Source organism: Schistocerca cancellata, chromosome 10, assembly GCF_023864275.1.
Source record: "Schistocerca cancellata isolate TAMUIC-IGC-003103 chromosome 10, iqSchCanc2.1, whole genome shotgun sequence".
Lineage (NCBI taxonomy): Eukaryota > Metazoa > Arthropoda > Insecta > Orthoptera > Acrididae > Schistocerca > Schistocerca cancellata.
This window is the reverse complement of record NC_064635.1, coordinates 73239150-73258425: the sequence shown is the minus strand read 5'-3', so window position 1 is coordinate 73258425 and position 19276 is coordinate 73239150.

The following is a 19276-nucleotide window of genomic DNA, read 5'->3' as shown; positions in this document are numbered from 1 at the left end:
AACGTTTAGGTCTGCCATGTGGCACTTAACCACTGAATCACTGAGGCAAAGCAGGTGAAGTAAATGTTTATTAAGTAGAAGTGAGTATAAGGACAGAGACAGTTTGTGGTTTTCATACTGTTCAAGCCTACAACATTTATTGATCAGGTCAAACCTAGACATTTGACTATGCTACTGATCAGTCCATCACAACAAGCCAAGATTTCTGAGGGATAGCAAATTTTACTGAAAAGTGCATTTTCAAGAGATCTACAATGCTGTGTATGTTAGCTTCAGTGCATGCTTAGTGTTTTAGTGCTTTAATTCTAAGCTGCATGTGTTCTGTCCTCGGTGACTGAGTTTGAGCAATAAAATGGTAACGAGTCATTGATATCACGGGTCTTGTGCTGTGAATGTGATGTTTGGATGAATAAATAAATACCTAATTGCATCTGAATCATGCAGTGACATAGAAAACAATATTGCAATTCTTTGGTCTATATTCCCTTGAATGCTCACACAGTGGAGCAAACTCACTCGAGAGAGAGAGAGAGAGAGAGAGAGAGAGAGAGAGAGAGTGAGTTCAAGTATGTACATAACATCTAATGTTACAGACCATACTACTTTGAAATTGATAAAAATAAGTCCTAGAATCCTTTAGAAAATTCAAAGGTGAATAAAAAAATTGAGAGAGCAGGGCAAGAACCAACCACATTTGATATAGTAAGTCTATACCTCTAACCACTGTGCAACTGTGAACTGCCATGCGTAATTTCTTTTGTTCTGTGATCCCTCTAAAGGACGACATTAATCTCTGGTATGTCATTAACTGACATTTAATTGTGAAAAATCATAAGAAGGATGAGACAGTTTTGATGTACCTTCAGTAAACTGTTGTGTTGGAACAGCTTAGTTTTATAAGATGCTAGTTATAATACAAAAACAAAGAAATCTGAATTTTACTTAATGACCTATATGATGTTTCCCATCATTTTCTTACAAAAAACTGTACCAAAACGAGGCATTTTCAAGAGCTCCTCAATGCGCCGGTGATTTGGAGCAGCATATGTTAATAGGGCATAAGTTATAATGTAAAACTCACCGAATATAAGCTTTAGCTGATTAGGACGAAATCCTATATGTCATCTACCAAGTTCTGTTTGTGATATAGGGACTGAGCCTTTGAGAGGCTCACAAGAGCTGTACCCTGCAGAAGCTACAATCTACATATAGGTAACGCATTTCAAAGCACAGCTTTCAGACTGGCTGCTATCTGTTCAAAAAAGTCACTTGATATCATCAACATGTCTGAAACTGTTGTCTGCATTATGTACATTTGTGTGGGAAATGCTTGAAATGCACCCTGATAATTCTGTAATTCATTATTGAGAAATGTATTTTGGTACACAGATTGGGCCTTCTCCAACTCAGAAACATTAACTATGAGCCACACTTGAGTAAGAATATTATTTAAAGTAGATAACAGCATATGCAGTCTATGTAACAGTCATGGAAGTCTTACTCTTACTTTCTCATACATTTTCTTTTCACTGACATTGGTTACTGGCTTAGAAATCAGTTTCAGTGGAAATCTCTTGTGAACAGTTAGAATACTAAACCAAAATAATGCTTTGCCTCTTTGTGTGAAATTCAGAGGGTGGGTGCAAAGATATTCAACAGGATTCCATGGACATAAAGCAAGACATTGGGAATTTTTGTTAATCCAAAAGAAAATGAAAAACATACCTCGCCACTCATTGTACAAATTATCTGACTATTCATATCCAATGACTGTCATTGCTGGTGGCTATAAGTGCCAGTGTTCACTGTAATATCACATGTCAGTTAATGGTATATTGTACACAGGCCAAGTACCATATTGCTACAGCTGTGAGCTTCGTCTGAAGATGGTGGGGATGAAGTGAGGGCATTATCTCACAAAAATACTAGGTCTACAACTTTGCTTTCACCATTTTTTCTCGAAGTTCGGGGCTTTATTCTGAAAAACTTAGAAAAAAATTATGATTGATAGTATTGCCCATCACTGGCCACTGCATTCTCCCATCTTTTGGATAGCATACGAATCCCGTGGTGGAATAACTTGTTGTCTTTTGTGGGGATCCATGAATCGATTCAATTTTGCACTTGTTCATGTGTGTGTGTGCGCCACTGATCGAAAAAGGTGGTAGTCAGAGAGAGCAACATATGGAGAATACGGCGTGAGGGATAGGACTTCTCATTTCAACGTTTACATGTATATTTTGACTGGTTTTGTGACGTGGGGTCGAGCACTGACCTGCTGCAAAACTACCTTTATGTGTCTATCGCTGTATTATGGCTATTTGTGTTTCAGTGACTGTCTTCGTCTGTTTCAGTAGCTACGAAAACATTCTGTCTTCCACCACCATGCTGGTCTTTGACATCAAAATCACTGTCCTTAAGGCATTGAAAACATTCTCTGCATGTTCTTCTACTAATAGTTCCCTCACCATTGGTCTTACCAGCATTTTAAGAGCCACAGCCACAGATTTCTTCACGTTAAAGCAGAAAATTAAAACTTCCCGCAAATGGCGAGAAATGGGTACATAAGTTGACTTACTTAATCGAGAATAACCTTATGATGCAATCGCAAATCGACTAATATTTTTATGGCATTATGTTCACTGATCCCTAAGCTTATTGAATTACACCTATGACCAGCCACCTGAGCCCCACTTGCCGCTACTGCCGTCTATTGCAAAAGGGCGGAAGCAAAGTTGTAGTAGACCTAATAGTTATTCAGTTCTTAATGTAAATTGCAGTAATAAACAATGTATTTGAAACTCGCTGAAAGGCATGATCTCTATCTGATAAGATGGGAAAAAAGAAGCTATTTAAATTTTCAGTGTAACTTTTGAATGATTAACAGGCTATTAACATAAATCTTTTTATACAGGAACACATCTTGCTCACCAGTTTATTCTTCTTTTTATTGTGCCTTTGTTTTGCATTGTGGCAGGGTCAGCATGACTATTAACAGATTTAAAATGCTTAATTTAAGGATTAGCTGCATGCCGTTCCTATTGCCAACCCACTACTACCTGGGACAGATATGTGTACCCCAATAGTCTGGGTGTAGTGTTATTCATGTGAAAGTGAGTGAAAGTTTTCTAAAGCTTGTGAATCATGTAACTGACACAGGTCTTGGGTACCAACATGGTATTCACCTAGTGGGATATGAACAACTCCCTAAAAATCACATCCAGACTGGCCAGTGCACCTTGCTTCATTGTTAACCCATAGGGCGGATTCGATCTGCGACCAGCACACGGCTATCCAGGTGGCTCTTGCCCATCTATTTATTATATATACACAATCATGAGATATTTCAGTCACCAATAAGTGAAGCTTATAACAGATAGGCACATCTTTGTTGGTCTACTGTACTCACTATTACTCAATTTTTTCTAATGTACTGCACAAAATTTTTTTGACTCTTTGTTTTTTCAAGGTAATAAGACTTTGTGGCTATGTCTTGTATGTTCTTCAGTGTATTGGGGTAGGTGGTATGAATACCCAGCCTCTCAAGCACAGTCAGGACAGATTTTATTGAAACTGAATAAAAAATCTTTCTAAGACTTTTGAATCCTAGACAGGGTGATAGTTCATATTCACTGCTCCATTCTGTAGTTTCTTCACAACTTTCAAATGGTCTGTCCACCACACACACTTCTTCAGTCAGCTTACTCCACTGCTTGATTAAATATAAAACTATTTATATGCCACTGGTGATAATTTTAGTCAGTATCTTGTACAGAGAGTGGGTTGACGAATCTATAGTTGTTTCTTTTTCTCTCACCTGCCTTATGAAGTAAAATAATTGCAGAATTGTTCCAGTTTTGGGGAATTGTCTTCCTCTGTAGACATTCTGTACACAGTTTTGCAAGTTCATTTTGGGTTGTAATGCTCGGCACACCTGTGGCATCGAATAAGTCTCAAGTGCCCCCAGATTTTGCCAAATGTTGAGCACCTCAGGGAGCACAGTGTTCATTTCCTGGGTATGAGCTAGATGAACCCAGGTGTCCTGAAATGGAGTTTCATAAGTTTCACCAGTCCTCTATAACCATAAGCTCTGGGCATGTTTCAGTGAGCACTGTGCAGTGGGACAATGAGGTGTTGTGTGTCACAGGGAACGGGGATCTTGGCTCCGCTACCCATTTTGCGAGACTAGAATAAACTTCTCTATAAAAAAAAAAAGACCTCAATCTCAAAGTGAACTGTGCACCAATCACATGTCTGGCTGTTGAGATGGAACAGTTGAACCTCTGTTGAACCTGCCGAATCTTGGTTATATAAGGCTTACGCAGGCAAGAGGGGCTCCGTCTGTGTGGACCGTTAGTTTTCCTACTTGCTTGTGGGGCTGAGATGGAACCCTTGAGCCTGCCATTTCAGATCCCAGTGGAATGGATGTACTGTTGATAGATATCAACACCCAGCCTAACAAGAGGGTTCATGTCACCAGTTGTCCTGATATGGGAAGTAATTCCAGTACTTTTGATATTAGCAACAGAACATATGCTGCTAGTCAGAATGTGTTTTTAATAGTTTCAAAGAAAGAGGATAGGTTTGCAAAGATTTCACCTTTCTACATTTGAAAGTGTTTAGAGGGCACTGCTGGGAATTTAGAATGTGTAAAGCGACAACTACAAAATTGGACATTGCTGGTTCAAGCTTCTATTTCCCAATAGGCAGTGAACCTTCAGAAAGCTAAACGCCTTAGGGAATATGCAGTTGAAATGGAGCTATACAGCACCTTAAAGTGCAGCAAATGTGTTGTGTCTTGCACAGATTGTGTATATATTCCAAAAGAGAAACCTAGAGATTAGCGGGCTCCAGAAGGTATAATTGATGTGCAAAATACAATAAAAAGGGCAGAAGGCAGTCTGGTCAAATCAGACTCCTTTATCCTTGCATTTGATAGCATGAAACTTCCAGTGCATGTCAAGGCAGGTTTCCTTCACTGAAATGTGCAGTCAAGCCACTTGTGGCATATGTGATAAAGAGACCCATGACGGCATCGTTTGTTCCTTTCCTCTAAGTTTATAAATTGCTCTGGGGATTACGCTGTGTGGATGATGATGATGATGTTTGGTTTGTGGGGTGCTCAACTGCGTGGTTATCAGCGCCCGTACAATTATCCAATCTTTGCTCAGTCCAATTTCGCCACTTTCCTGGATGATGATGAAATGATGAGGACAACACAAACACCCAGTCATCTCGAGGCAGGTGAAAATCCCTAACCCCGCCAGGAATCGAACCCGGGATCCCGTGCTCGGGAAGCGAGAACGCTACCGCGAGACCACGAGCGGCGGACGCGCTGTCTGGAGTAGAGACTGCAGCATCTATATTGAAGAAAGGAAGATACAGGAACTCAAAACATTGAAGCGCATCCTGTACGGTGCGGCTGGAAGGATCTATATGGCTGCGTGGCCTACTCCATTCACTGCTTCTTTGGATGCATCTCTTCAAAAGCCTATTATGGCAGCCAAGGCCTCTACACAAATTGAGGTTACTATGTCAGCATTGCTACCTGCATTTTTCAGTGCACTTGTAAATCTGCTGTTATTTCGAAGCCCATAGCTCTGCCCGCCCTTAGAACATCAGGAAAACTTGCAGTCACCAACATTCTGGAGCTCCCAGCACCTTCAAAGGCAGAATCTGGTTAACAGACCAGCAATCCAACTACTAGTGCCACAGCTGTGCCTCCAAAGTTATCTCAGGCAAAAAAAAGAAGACCCTAATGGGAAGTATGAACCGCAGATGAAGACAGGAAGTAAACCGTCTGACCATGTTGAGCTCTTTCTGTCTGACGGTTCTCACAATTCTGCTTAGGAGCAAACGGGATATGAAGTCCTCCTGAGCCACTGTCCAATCCTCCATCTGTTGCAAGATGCCTACACTGTGTGAAAGAAAAACCTTACAGATAAAGTGGCTGTCATACTATATTAGAACATCAGTGGGTTCAGGACACACATGGAGGAACTGAAAATCGTAGCCCAGGAGTGTCTTGTGTACTTGTGCTTAAAGGAAACGTAATTTTAAGCTTACTGAAGTCCCTGTGCTATGAGGCTGTGCCCTCCACAGCAAAGAGGACCCAACTGGAGCAGGGCCAGGTGAGGTGTAGCTGTGTTTGTCATCATTGCTCTGCACTCTTCTTGGTTACTGGCCTACAAACGGTAGCAGCTGAAGTTCGTGTGGATCAGAGGATTACTGTCTGCTCACTGTATTTACCTCTGCAAGGTGCAATAGACTCTGTAGCTCCCACAGAACCTCCACCAATCATTTCTCCTACTGGGAAATTTCATTGTCCATAATTTATTATGGGGCTCGCACCCAACTTGCTCTAGGTGTCAAGTTTAGGAGACCTTCGTGATATCTCAGGAGCTGTACATCAACAACATACACTATCCCACTCTTTTCTGTGCCACTGCTGGTATAGTGTGCCTCATGTCGCCTTTCCTGAATTTCTCATGGAAAGCAATTGTATGACTGGATTTCATTATCAATTGAGTACACCAGTTAAGAGCTTAAATGTAATTGCAGCAGAGCCAAAGGCTCATTAATAAATTTGATAAATCACATAAGGTGATCTGAAGTTCATCCTTTAATTATAGGCTGAAGTTCGGTTCTGTTTACTTAAAGAGAACACTTACTTAAGATAACAATTTTTATTGTACCATGAACAAAATGAACAATTACCAATTGTCAGAAAATAGAGAACAACTGTACATGAAAGACATTGGACTAAAGTAGAGTCTTAAGCCATTTTACAATTAGTTGTATAATATGCACTCAACCAGCGACTGGATGCGGTAAGCAGTAAAGAATCCATACATTGGGAAGTAATATAGATTCTCTGGATGGTAGTCACTCAAAGCAAAGGTTTTGCCACCACACCAATTGCACGATCGTATGTATTTTAAATATATTTTAAAATGTACAATTACATGATATACTGCACTGGGTCATCCTCAGCCATTGGCCTCTCTTTCTCCTCTCCACCCCTCTCAGACACTGCCCTGTGGGAAGTAACAAATGACCTACATTTGAGCGACCACTTACACTCTGGATTCACCTAGCAGATGGAGCAATACTTGAAAGGAAGATGCTGAAATCGATGATCAGTGGATCTAACTGTGTGCTAAGCCAGCTGGTGGCTGTGTTTGAACGTCGAGGCAGCTTCTAGGAATGGGTGGAACACATCACACATGTAATCCACCATGCTGCCAACTTGTTCATTCCAGAGTCATCTTCATTGGTGGACTTATGCACGCCACTCAGCAATCCAGGTGTGCTGTATGGCTCTACAATGGTTTCAGCACTGCCCAACAGTAGAAAATCTCTTCGCTCTCCAGGATGTAAGAGCCAAACCTCAACGCATAATTGAGGAGAACAAGAAAAGGTCATGGCACATCTTCCTGACTCTATCAACCAGTCCACTTGTTCTGTGGAAAGCTGTCAGGAGGACTTTCAGTGAATGTAGTTGTTCACCAACAGCGGCAGTGCTGAAACAGGGATGTCTGCAAACAACACCTGCAGTGTTCTGCTGTTACTTTGTGAGATGAAGAGGGCAAGTTGGACTTAATATCCAACAATTCTAAGTTCTATAGCTGACTTTTCTCCATGTGGGAATTTGACTTCACACTGTCTGAGGATCATGATAATGCACCCAGTCACGATCAGATCCAGTACACCATGCTGTGCCACTTACAAGCAACATCAAAGGCAATCTTCCTCGAATGTTTTAAGTCGATGTTTCAGAGAGGACACTCCTGACAAATGGAGGAAGGCTGTTTTGATACCTCTCCTTAAACCAGGAATGGACCAGATGTGTCCCAGTAGTTACTCAAGCAACGCCTTATCGAGCTGTGTAGGAAAGAACCTCAAGTGAACCAGTGTGGATTCAGGAGATATCAATCCACTGTTGAAAACTTGACATTGTTAGAGGTGGCTATCCAGCAGGTTTTCCTGCCTAAACAGCATTGTATAGATACATTCTTTGATATCAGTAACCACTTGAAAACATAGTATTCTAGGACAGCTCCACAAACGGAGCTTTTGTGTCAGCCTCCTGGTATTCATTTGATCCTTCCTATATAAGTGCTTCCTTAGGTACTGAATTGAAGATGTGGTATCACATAGTTTTGAACAGGAGAATGGCAGTTCCATGGAAAGTGTTTTAAGTGCCACCCTCTGCCATAGTATAATGTCTGTCCTATCCTGTACAATACTTCTTATTTGTGGACGATTTTTCAGTCTGGGTAGAACAGCTCACACATGTTGTATTAGGTTTAAGTGCTCTGTGTTGGATGGAGGAACTGTAACAGTGCTAACAAATTAGTGACACAAGAATATATACTTTATTGCATTGCGATACTTAACTAAAGTTGTCCAGCAACTTGTTGGATGTGGTTCCCAAGAGGTCTGTCAAGATGTGCATTGCTGAATACAATGTCAACAAGACTAGTCCATCCTGGGTGGCACACTGTCAAACACTGTAGCAATCACCTCTTCCTGTGCAAAGGCTATAGCTGACTCCGCATGTAAACTAAGTCTCGCAGGCTGTTCTCCACTACAAAATGTAGCTATGAACAGCAACCCTGGAACTCCGTAATAGAACTGTTGTATGCCAATGCCCAACATGAACTGTTTATTGCTGGGGTCACTGCTGATTACAACATGGAAGTTCATCTCATTGGTGGCCGTGCAGAGGTTGGTGACTGGGCAACACTTATGATTGGTGGCGAACTTCAAAGTGCCGCCCGTGGCACCAGGTGGAAGCCATCCTCGCATGCCAGTTCCGGTTGCATCCATTGGTGAGGACACAACACTCCTATCCCCTAAACCTCCTCACTGTTGTCATGTAGTGTCAGTTGCTGCTACAATGGCAGGGGCAGGTGTGGATGCAGCAAGCGATCGAGGAGCTGGAGCTGAGTCTGTAGCTGGTGTCGAGCCCGCACTTGTGCCCCAGCATTTTCCCTGTGACCACTCGGAATGCTGGCTGGAAGACGAAGCAGAGGGCACACTCCTACGTCTGACAATGGGGTGCAGTCTTCGTGGTGTTGCCCCACAATGGCGTCATTATGTGGGATAGCATTCCCTCGGTAGGCTGTGGCGTGGAGTAGACCATCTGCAGAAGATGTCTGTTGTCCACTAGGTGATGGCTGAAGCATCAGTTCCAGGTCCCTGGGTTCGGGCCCTGGTAGTGGTGACACAGGACCCCAGGTCACTGGATGGAATGCAGGCTGCGTCATCCAGGTAGGCACTGAAACTGTAAACTGTGGTGTCACCGCCAGACACCACACTTGCTAGGTGGTAGCCTTTAAATCGGCCGCGGTCCGTTAGTATACGTCGGACCCGCGTGTCGCCACTATCAGTGATTGCAGACTGAGTGCCGCCACACGGCAGGTCTAGTCTAGAGAGACTCCCTAGCACTCGCCCCAGTTGTACAGCTGTCTTTGCTTGCGATGGTTCACTGTCTACATACGCTCTCATTTACAGAGACGACAGTTTAGCATAGCCTTCAGCTACGCCATTTTCTATGATCTAGCAAGGCGCCATATTCTTCAAGAATGTATTCTGAACAGATAATATTGTGACTCATGTACCGTCAAGAGCGACGTTCATCATTAATGGATTAAAGTTAAGTATCAAACTAACTATGCCTGCTTTCTGAATTCTAATTCCTTGTCATGTTCCAGACCTCACATCAGTATAGTTCTTCCCTCTCCACGCCAGCCTGCGTGATCTTAAACGCGTGCATTTCGGCCTCCACTCGAAACATGGTGTTGGCTCTTCTGCTAACACAACATAAACAAAGACTCAGTGCCAGGATGACACAAATTATAAGGGCAAAGTTGGTTGCGGTGCTGCAGCTGAAAACCCCCTTGACCCTGTACAAGAAACATGGATCTACCTAATGATTTTACAATACTGTTGTGCTCCCAGGTCTGCCATCTGCCATACAATCTGGAAAAAAATAAAAAAATGTTGACTACCTTTATACATGGCCTGAGTGGACAGAGTAGACATTGTCCACTGTGGGTGGGGGGTGCAGTAACTGAAGCAGTGTGCGGTGGTGCCGTCCATGGAGTAACTCCACTGGCAAAGGGCTGTCATGGGGCAGGGAGTGTTAAGATGAGAGGAAAATCAGCAAAGGTTGTTCCCATGTGTGGTGGGTGCTTAGCTTATCCATCTGCTGCTTGAAGTGCACACAAAGTACTCCGCTTCTCTGTTTGATTGAGGGTGGGAAAGCACACTGCTGATGTGACGAATGGCGTTTGTTGCACAAAAGTCCTCAAATTCGGCCGACACAAACTGAGGTCACTTGTCAGTCACTAGCAATTCTGGATGACCTTCAATGCAAAATACAGACTGCAAAGACTGAGGGTCGAATTCATATGTATGACAAAAGGAAACTTGCTGTCTGCATTGATGATAATCAGCCAATGAATTTTCCATTAGGGTCCAGAAAAGTCCAAATGAATGCACTGCCAAGGCGCTTCTGGTATTGGCCAATCAAAGAAATGATGAGGAGGGGCTGCCTGGTGTTCCACATAAGCAGATGCCATCATCTGTTCCATTTGAGAATCCTTTCTGTTGTGTAGACCATGCCCCAGTGACCTTGATGGAGCAAGCTGATTACACGTCGCTGGAGAGCCTCTGGGATCACCACACGTGATTGTTCTGGTTAAGTGCTTAGCAAAGTAACACATTGAGGCACTGACAAATCATGCCGACGTGCGAAACATCGGTGGAATACCGGGATAATGGTTAGTTTCGCTGAGGGAGGTCAACCCATAGAGATGTAGTGCAACAAAATCTGCAAGTAAAGATCCACTGCCATTGCCTAGGTGACCTTCCAGTGACCTGAGGGGGACTGATCCAGAGCATCTAACTCCTGTGCGTTAGTGTGACAACCTGATGCTTCCGATGTGTCAAAGTCCGGCTCCACAGAAAGACATGAGAGCATGTCTGCATTGGCTTGCTTGGATGTGGGCATGTAAATTATCTCGTACTGATAATGCAAAAGGATAAGAGCCAATTGTTGCAATTTTTGTGCAATGCAGTTTGGAAAAGGCTTGGCTAATTGAAAAGTGACTGCAGTGATTTGTGATCAGTGGCTAAGTAGTTTCCTTCCAAAAAGGTATTGGTGAAATTAAGTCACTTCATAAATTATAGTTAGAATCTCCTTGTCTACATGTGATAATTGGTCTGAGGCTTGAGAACTTTGGAGGTGAAAGTTACTGGTCTGTCTGCAGAACCAATTCTGTGCAAAAGTATGGTGCCAGTACCATACGAGGATGCATCTATGGGCAAGACAACTTGTTTATTAGGATGGAATGGACCAGACAACAATTTGCTGAGCAAAGTATCTTTAAGTTTCTGAAATGAAATTTCACATTCAAGGGACCACACAAAAGGTACATTCTTGTGTCGAAGATGATGTAAGGGCATTGCAGTTTGAGCTGTATGAGGAATGAAGCGAATGTAGTAGGTCAGCTTCCTTAGTACTGTTTGCATTTCAGAGAGATTTCTTGGAGGGTTGAGGTCACAAATATCCTGCAAGTGTGACTGCATCAGATGAACACCTTGGGAATTGAGCACATGACATATGTCTCAATTTCTGTCAAGAACACACACTTGTCCTTGTTACACGTGAGACCTGCCTCTGACAACACTTTGACACAGGGTATGCAAATTATTAAAGTGCTTTCCTGCTGTGTAGCCTGATACCACAGTGTCATCCAAGTAATTTACACATGAAAGCACAGACGCAGTTAATTGTTCCAGGAAGCTTTGAAAGATTGCTGGTGCAGATGTACTACTGAAAAGCAAGCAAAGAAATTTGTAGTCTCATGTGTGCATTAATCACAAACACTTCCTGTGATAGTTCACATAACGGAACCTGTAGGTTGCATCATGCAGATCGATGTTGGAGAAGTAGCAACCCACTCCTAAGAGGACCATAAGCTCATCAGGTCGTGGCACTGGGAATGAACTAGCTACTGTTGTAGGATTCACTGTCACCTTAATGTTTACGCAGATTCTCAGTTTCCTTGAAGGTTTCTTCACAAAAACTAACAGGGACACCCACAAACTGGCTGTGATGGGTTCAATGATACCTTTTTCCTGCCACTGTACAAGTTCCTTTGCAGCATGTTCACGGAGCACATATGGTACCGTGTGAGCTCTGGAAGAGTGGGCCTGTGTGTTGTCTTTCATCATCATGTGAGCAATAAAATTGGTGACTTTACCTAAGACCTCAGGAAACAAATCTTTAAATTTGTCACACAACTGAGCAACACTGTCTCTAGAGTCAAATGAAGTAAATACTAACACATTGTCTACAATACACAATCCAAACAAGTCAAATCAAGGCAAAAAAAAAAAAAAAAAATTAGCACTGTCCTGTCACCACAAAACCTCAAATGACACAGTCTTTTGTAAATTTTGATAGATGCCAGGAAGGCCATGAAATCATAATACTGGAATACCCTGTCCATCTTACAGTGTCAGCATAGTTTGTGACTTCCGTAACTTGAGTTTCCCAAGCAGATCATAAGTAATGCAATTTAGCAATGACACTGAAGTACCTGTGTCAAACTGAAACTGAAAACTTTCGCCAGCAACAAAACGGTCCACAAAAAGTTTGTTGAAGTAGCATTGCACTGAAGAAACTATTAGTTCTTTATTTCACTGTTATGTTCTACACCGGCATCACAGCTCGGCTCAGAATGGACAACACGCACTTGAAAGTTCGAGTTATGTGGGCATTTGTTCTGAGCAGAAGTCTTTGTCTCGTGCAGACAAGCAGCTTGAATTTGCCTGTTCTTACCACGTGCAAAACAGGTTGCATAATGCAAAAGACACAGGTCACATTTGTGAGATTTGAAACAATGGAGGCAAGATTTCACGCCAGTAGATTTCCGGCCAGGTTGTTAAAGTGGCAAGCTTTGGTGTATCCGACTGGGCTGATGTGTGTTTACCTTTGAAGTGGGCTGCTTACATTGCTGCGAAATGTTATCTCTTGGGGCTATGGCACAAATGTTCCCTGCTGAAAACTGTGAGCAGCGCTGTCACATGAATCTTGAAAGTCAATAATTTGCTAAATACACTCCTGGAAATGGAAAAAAGAACACATTGACACTGGTGTGTCAGACCCACCATACTTGCCCCGGACACTGCGAGAGGGCTGTACAAGCAATGATCACACGCACGGCACAGCGGACACACCAGGAACCGCGGTGTTGGCCATCGAATGGTGCTAGCTGCGCAGCATTTGTGCACCACCGCCGTCAGTGTCAGCCAGTTTGACGTGGCATACGGAGCTCCATCGCAGTCTTTAACACTGGTAGCATGCCGCGACAGCGTGGACGTGAACCGTATGTGCAATTGACGGACTTTGAGCGAGGGCGTATAGTGGGCATGCGGGAGGCCGGGTGGATGTACCGCCGAATTGCTCAACACGTGGGGCGTGAGGTCTCCACAGTACATCGATGTTGTCGCCAGTGGTCGGCGGAAGGTGCACATGCCCGTCGACCTGGGACCGGACCGCAGCGACGCACGGATGCACGCCAAGACCGTAGGATCCTTCGCAGTGCCGTAGGGGACCGCACCGCCACTTCCCAGCAAATTAGGGACACTGTTGCTCCTGGGGTATCGGCGAGGACCATTCGCAACCATCTCCATGAAGCTGGGCTACGGTCCCACACACAGTTAGGCCATCTTCCGCTCACGCCCCAACATCGTGCAGCCCGCCTCCAGTGGTGTCGCGACAGGCGTGAATGGAGGGACGAATGGAGACGTGTCGTCTTCAGCGATGAGAGTCGCTTCTGCCTTGGTGCCAATGATGGTCGTATGCGTGTTTGGCGCCGTGCAGGTGAGCGCCACAATCAGGACTGCATACGACCGAGGCACACAGGGCCAACACCCGGCATCATGGTGTGGGGAGCGATCTCTTACACTGGCCGTACACCACTGGTGATCGTCGAGGGGACACTGAATAGTGCACGGTACATCCAAACCGCCATCGAACCCATCGTTCTACCATTCCTAGACCGGCAAGGGAACCTGCTGTTCCAACAGGACAATGCACGTCCGCATGTATCCCGTGCCACCCAACGTGCTCTAGAAGGTGTAAGTCAACTACCCTGGCCAGCAAGATCTCCGGATCTGTCCCCCATTGAGCATGTTTGGGACTGGATGAAGCGTCGTCTCACGCGGTCTGCACGTCCAGCACGAACGCTGGTCCAACTGAGGCACCTGGTGGAAATGGCATGGCAAGCCGTTCCACAGGACTACATCCAGCATCTCTACGATCGTCTCCATGGGAGAATAGCAGCCTGCATTGCTGCGAAAGGTGGATATACACTGTACTAGTGCCGACATTGTGCATGCTCTGTTGCCTGTGTCTATGTGCCTGTGGTTCTGTCAGTGTGATCATGTGATGTATCTGACCCCAGGAATGTGTCAATAAAGTTTCCCCTTCCTGGGACAATGAATTCACGGTGTTCTTATTTCAATTTCCAGGAGTGTATGTTGCAATTTGGGGTCAGAGTATTTTAAGATTTGTTCAAGGATTCTTCTATCTGCCTCATTTTGAATAATAGCATCACGAATCATCAAGTCAATGTAGTATTTTCCACATTCGCACTTAAATTTGTACTGTCTTGTGAGCCCCTGCGAATCTGTCTCCCATTGCCTGTACATTTGCCCTGGTTGTTTCTTGAGCCTGGAAAATTTAAATCCAGCAGCCACAACATTGATCTTATTATCATAATATTTGCTCAGTGTTTGAATAAACTCCTCATAGCTAACTAGTTCCGGCCTCATAGTAGGGAATAATTTTGCACAAATGTGTTAAAGGGTGATACCGACGGTGGCCACAAAATAAAAAGACTGCTTCACAGTACCCTGAATTTAGTGAACGGGCAGGTGTGCTTCAAATTGTGGCAGATATTCTGGGAACAGTCTTCCTTTTTTTGTCGAAACAAAGTAAGCAGTGAAGATTGTGATGCTTGTGGTGGTGCAGTGTATGACAGTGTCTGATTCCGTATCTCAGTTGCTGGCACTTCATTAGCTCTGTAAGCTGGTTCATTGACTGCATCTGTAACTGAAGAAACTGATTTAAATCAAGCAGTGGTGCTGCAGACATCTGCATTAGTTACTTTTGAATACATTGTGGCAGCAGACAGTGATCAATGTTATTACTAATAGTTGCTATTAAAATCAGTCTTGATCACAAATTTATTTATTCTGGTAACCGGTTTCAACCACACCTGTGGTCATCTTCAGACCTACAAGAGGGCTATGTACCTTAAAGAAAATTTTATAAAATTACAAAGTTATAAAATGATGAATTACTGAAATACTGTATGAGGAGGAGCCTCCTCCTGGTGGTAAATCACTGCTAGATAGAGCAGTGCATGTCTACTTATATACTGGAGACTCTGTCCACTTTTGACAGAATGATGTCATCGCTAACCGATGGGTTAATAGTCAAATAACAACATAAAATTTCATAATTAAAAGAACAATGACAAGAATGAAAAATAAAAATGCATCGAACTTAGCTGGTTCAAGAGCTATTGTCAAATGAAATATATAAAAATATTAAACATATGAGAGAAATAAAAATCGTTTCGATGGTAAATGAGTCGCCCTCTCTGGACCTGGTGGAGAACCATTTAGAAGCTACTGGTTGCCATGGTAAGTATGGATGCTATTCCAAAGATGTGGCAGCAGGCTACTCTCCAACGAGATTGTTGTAATATTGATGGGCTAACACTGTCACGTCAGATGACGTACCATGAACAGCAGTATGTTCTGGAAACGATAGGGGCTCTACCAGGGTGCTTTCCATTAAGGAGGCTGCAAAAATCGTGGACTGATGTATTGTTGTAAATGCTGCACAGATACAACTGCTTTTAACCCATTGGTTAGCGATGACATCATTCTGTCAGAAGTGGCAGAGCCTCCAGTATATAAGTAAGACATGCACTGCTCTGTTTAGCAGTGATTTACCACCAGAAGGAGGCTCCTGCTTATACAATATTTTGGTAATTCATCATTTTATAAAATTTTCTTTAATGTATGTAGCCCTCTGATCAGACTTTGTATTTGACTTGTAGGTCTGGAGATGACCACAAGCATGGTTGAAACAACTTGAGGATAACATGATGAATAAATCAAACTTAAAAAAAATGATAATAATAAATAAATAAATAAATAAATAAGAGCCACCCCAATGTGTGTGTGTGTGTGTGTGTGTGTGTGTGTGTGTGTGTGTGTGTGTGTGTGTGTGTGTGGTTTTCAGTTTCATAATTTCCCTGTTGCATGCATCTATATCACTGAGTAATATTGCTGCTTTATTCTTCTCCCTAGGTATTACTCTCCACCTGCTACACCTGGTTCATATTCGGATGCTACACCAGGAAATTCTTCAGCCTTAGAATGTGTGCCAGAGCACAGCATTTCCACGACTTGTGAGGGCATTTCGGACACTGTGTGCGATTCAGGCCACACGTGCTGTGAAAGAAAGAAAGTGATCTACGGATGGACAGTTTCAGGGTTGAATTACTGGCCCAAGGGCAGGGAGTTTGTCGCATCACCTCATTTCTGCCATCCCGAGTCAGTTCGCTGGGAGCTAAGGCTCTACAAACTTCGTGAATGGGCATACGAAGTACGCTTCCATCTGTTGAAAAGTGAAGGAGGTCGGAGCATAAAAGTAGATCTGAGTGTTAAGGAAAAAGTACGAATGAATTGCACTCAAAAAACAGATTGTGTGATTGACGAAGGGTCAGAGTCACAGCATTGTTTCCCATGCAAATTTTTCCTTCAGAATACGGAAGGGGTGAGGCTTGAATGTGAAATCAGTACGGTGTGCCTTGTACAGCACTGGGTAGGAGCAATTAAGCCAGTGCGGCAGTCAAGCTTCGAACAGGATCTACAGTCATTGCGACTGTCAGGAAATTTTGTAGATTTCATATTGTGTGCAGGAACTGTCGAGATGGGAGCGCACAGAGCAATACTGGCTGCCCGTAGCCCTGTCTTCGCCCGTATGCTGCAGCCGGGCTCGGAGGTGTCGAAGAAGGGACGACTGGAGTTTCCGGATATGAAACCTCAAATTTTAGAAAAGGTTCTGTATTACATGTACTCGGCTGAAGCAAATAATCTTTATTGGGATGCCTCAGTGGAACTTCTGGTGGCGTTTCACAGATTTGAACTGTTCTTCCTGTGTACCGAGTGTGAGTATTGGGTGATCTGGAAACTCAGTCGGGACCGTTCTGTCGCTGTCGCTGTCACTGCAACTGCAGCTGTGTTTGCATTGGAGAACGAGCGGGATTTTTTGCTGGAGTGGACTGTGGACTTCATCGAATCAAATTTAGAAGTAGTGAAGGGCACCCGCGAGTGGAGTGAGGCAACTGAGAGGCACCGGGAAGCCGTGGAGAGAATCTGCCAACTGGTAGAAGAACGACAAAGGTATTTTTTCTAAGGACTGTTCCACAGCTCTACAGTATGAAACTTGCAATGTATGTACACACACCAACAGATGCTTTCAGATCATCTTGAGGTACAGCTGATTAACACATATAGGAGGCACACTTAATTCATCAACATGGAAAAATTATATCCAATAATGACAGGCATCACACATCAGTTATACTTACAAAAGCAATACCACAATGTACACACATTCACGTTATGATTTCTGAACACATTATCAAGTAGTGTCAAAAGTTCCTTAAAATCAGATTTGAAAAAAAAAAAAAAGAAAAAAAAATTGTCTCTGGATGTCTTGGTCGGCAGCATGAACTGCTCATATACATTTGGCAATACCTGTAAGCTTTAAGATTATGAACACATATTTGGAATGTTTTTCTTGGAGTGATCAGCTACAGATCTGTATTTTTCTCACCACATCTGTCCAAACCTTTATAACTGTCTCACATAATATGTTGTTGTAAGTCTATAGTGTGAGCATGCATAATCAAATTGCATGCTGTATGAGTGCCTCCACAACTGGCCTACAGAGGTTATTTCGCAACCTGCACAGATAGCACAGCAAGTGCTGTGCCATGTGTGTGACAGCCCAGTATGGCCCAGCGTACTGGGCCCTTGGTCTCATCTATGTTTACTAACTCATTCCAGAATGAGATTTTCACTCTGCTGCGGAAGCTCTCCTGCAAACCTAGGTCTCCTGCAAAGGTTCGCAGGAGAGCTGTAGAGTTTGGAAGGCAGGAGGTGAGGTACTGGCAGAAGTAAAACTGTGAGGATGGGGTGTGAGTCATGCTTGGGTAGCTCAGATGGTAGAGCATTTGCCCGGGAAAGGCAAAGGTCCTGAGTTCTCGATCCCGCATACAGTTTTAATCTGCCAGGAAGTTTCATATCAGCACACACTCATTCTGGAAACTTGCCCCAGGTTATGTCTAAGCCATGTCTCCACAATATCATTTCTTCCAGGAGTGCTAGTTCTGCAAGGTTCACAGGAGAGCTTATGTGAAGTTTGGAAGGTAGGGGACGAGGTACGGACAGAAGTAAAGCTGTGATGACAGGGCATGAGTCGTGCTTGAGTAGCTCAGATGGTAGAGCACTTGCCTGCGAAAGGCAAAGGTCCCATGTTTGAGTCCCAGTCTGGCAAACAGTTTTAATCTGCCAGGAAGTTTCTTACTTACTAATTGTATGCTCACCTACAAAACTGTGTATTTATCTGTTCTTTAGTTATGAGACTTTGACCCACTCCATACTCCATTCAGTGTTACTGGAAGCAGAATAAAACTTGGTTGGTGTTACTTTTGATATTGTGTCTGTACAATGTTACAAGATACTTGGCAATGCGGGCGGTATTCTACTTCGCACGTTTTGTTTCTTAGTTTGATATACATCCAATGTGTCAGTTGAAGAAATGCTTCAATCTCTTGTTCAACAAAAGTGAGCTCTCACTGACAAGCACCAGGCTCTTTCTGTGGCAATAAACAATTTGACAGCCTCATTGATGCACCAGGTTACATTGCCGTTGGTGCAACCCCTACTGTTTCCTCTGTATGATGAAGATAGGGACGTGTTTGAAAAATGCCTACGGCAACATATTCAAGCTTTCAGAGTTGCTGACCCCAACTTGTGTAAGTCTTTATTTTTGTCATGGATATCTCCTTGTCCAGAATGAGTTTTCACTCTGCAGTGGAGTGTGCGCTACAGAGTGAAAATCTCATTCTGGAAACATCCCCTAGGCTGTGGCTAAGCCATGTCTCCGCAA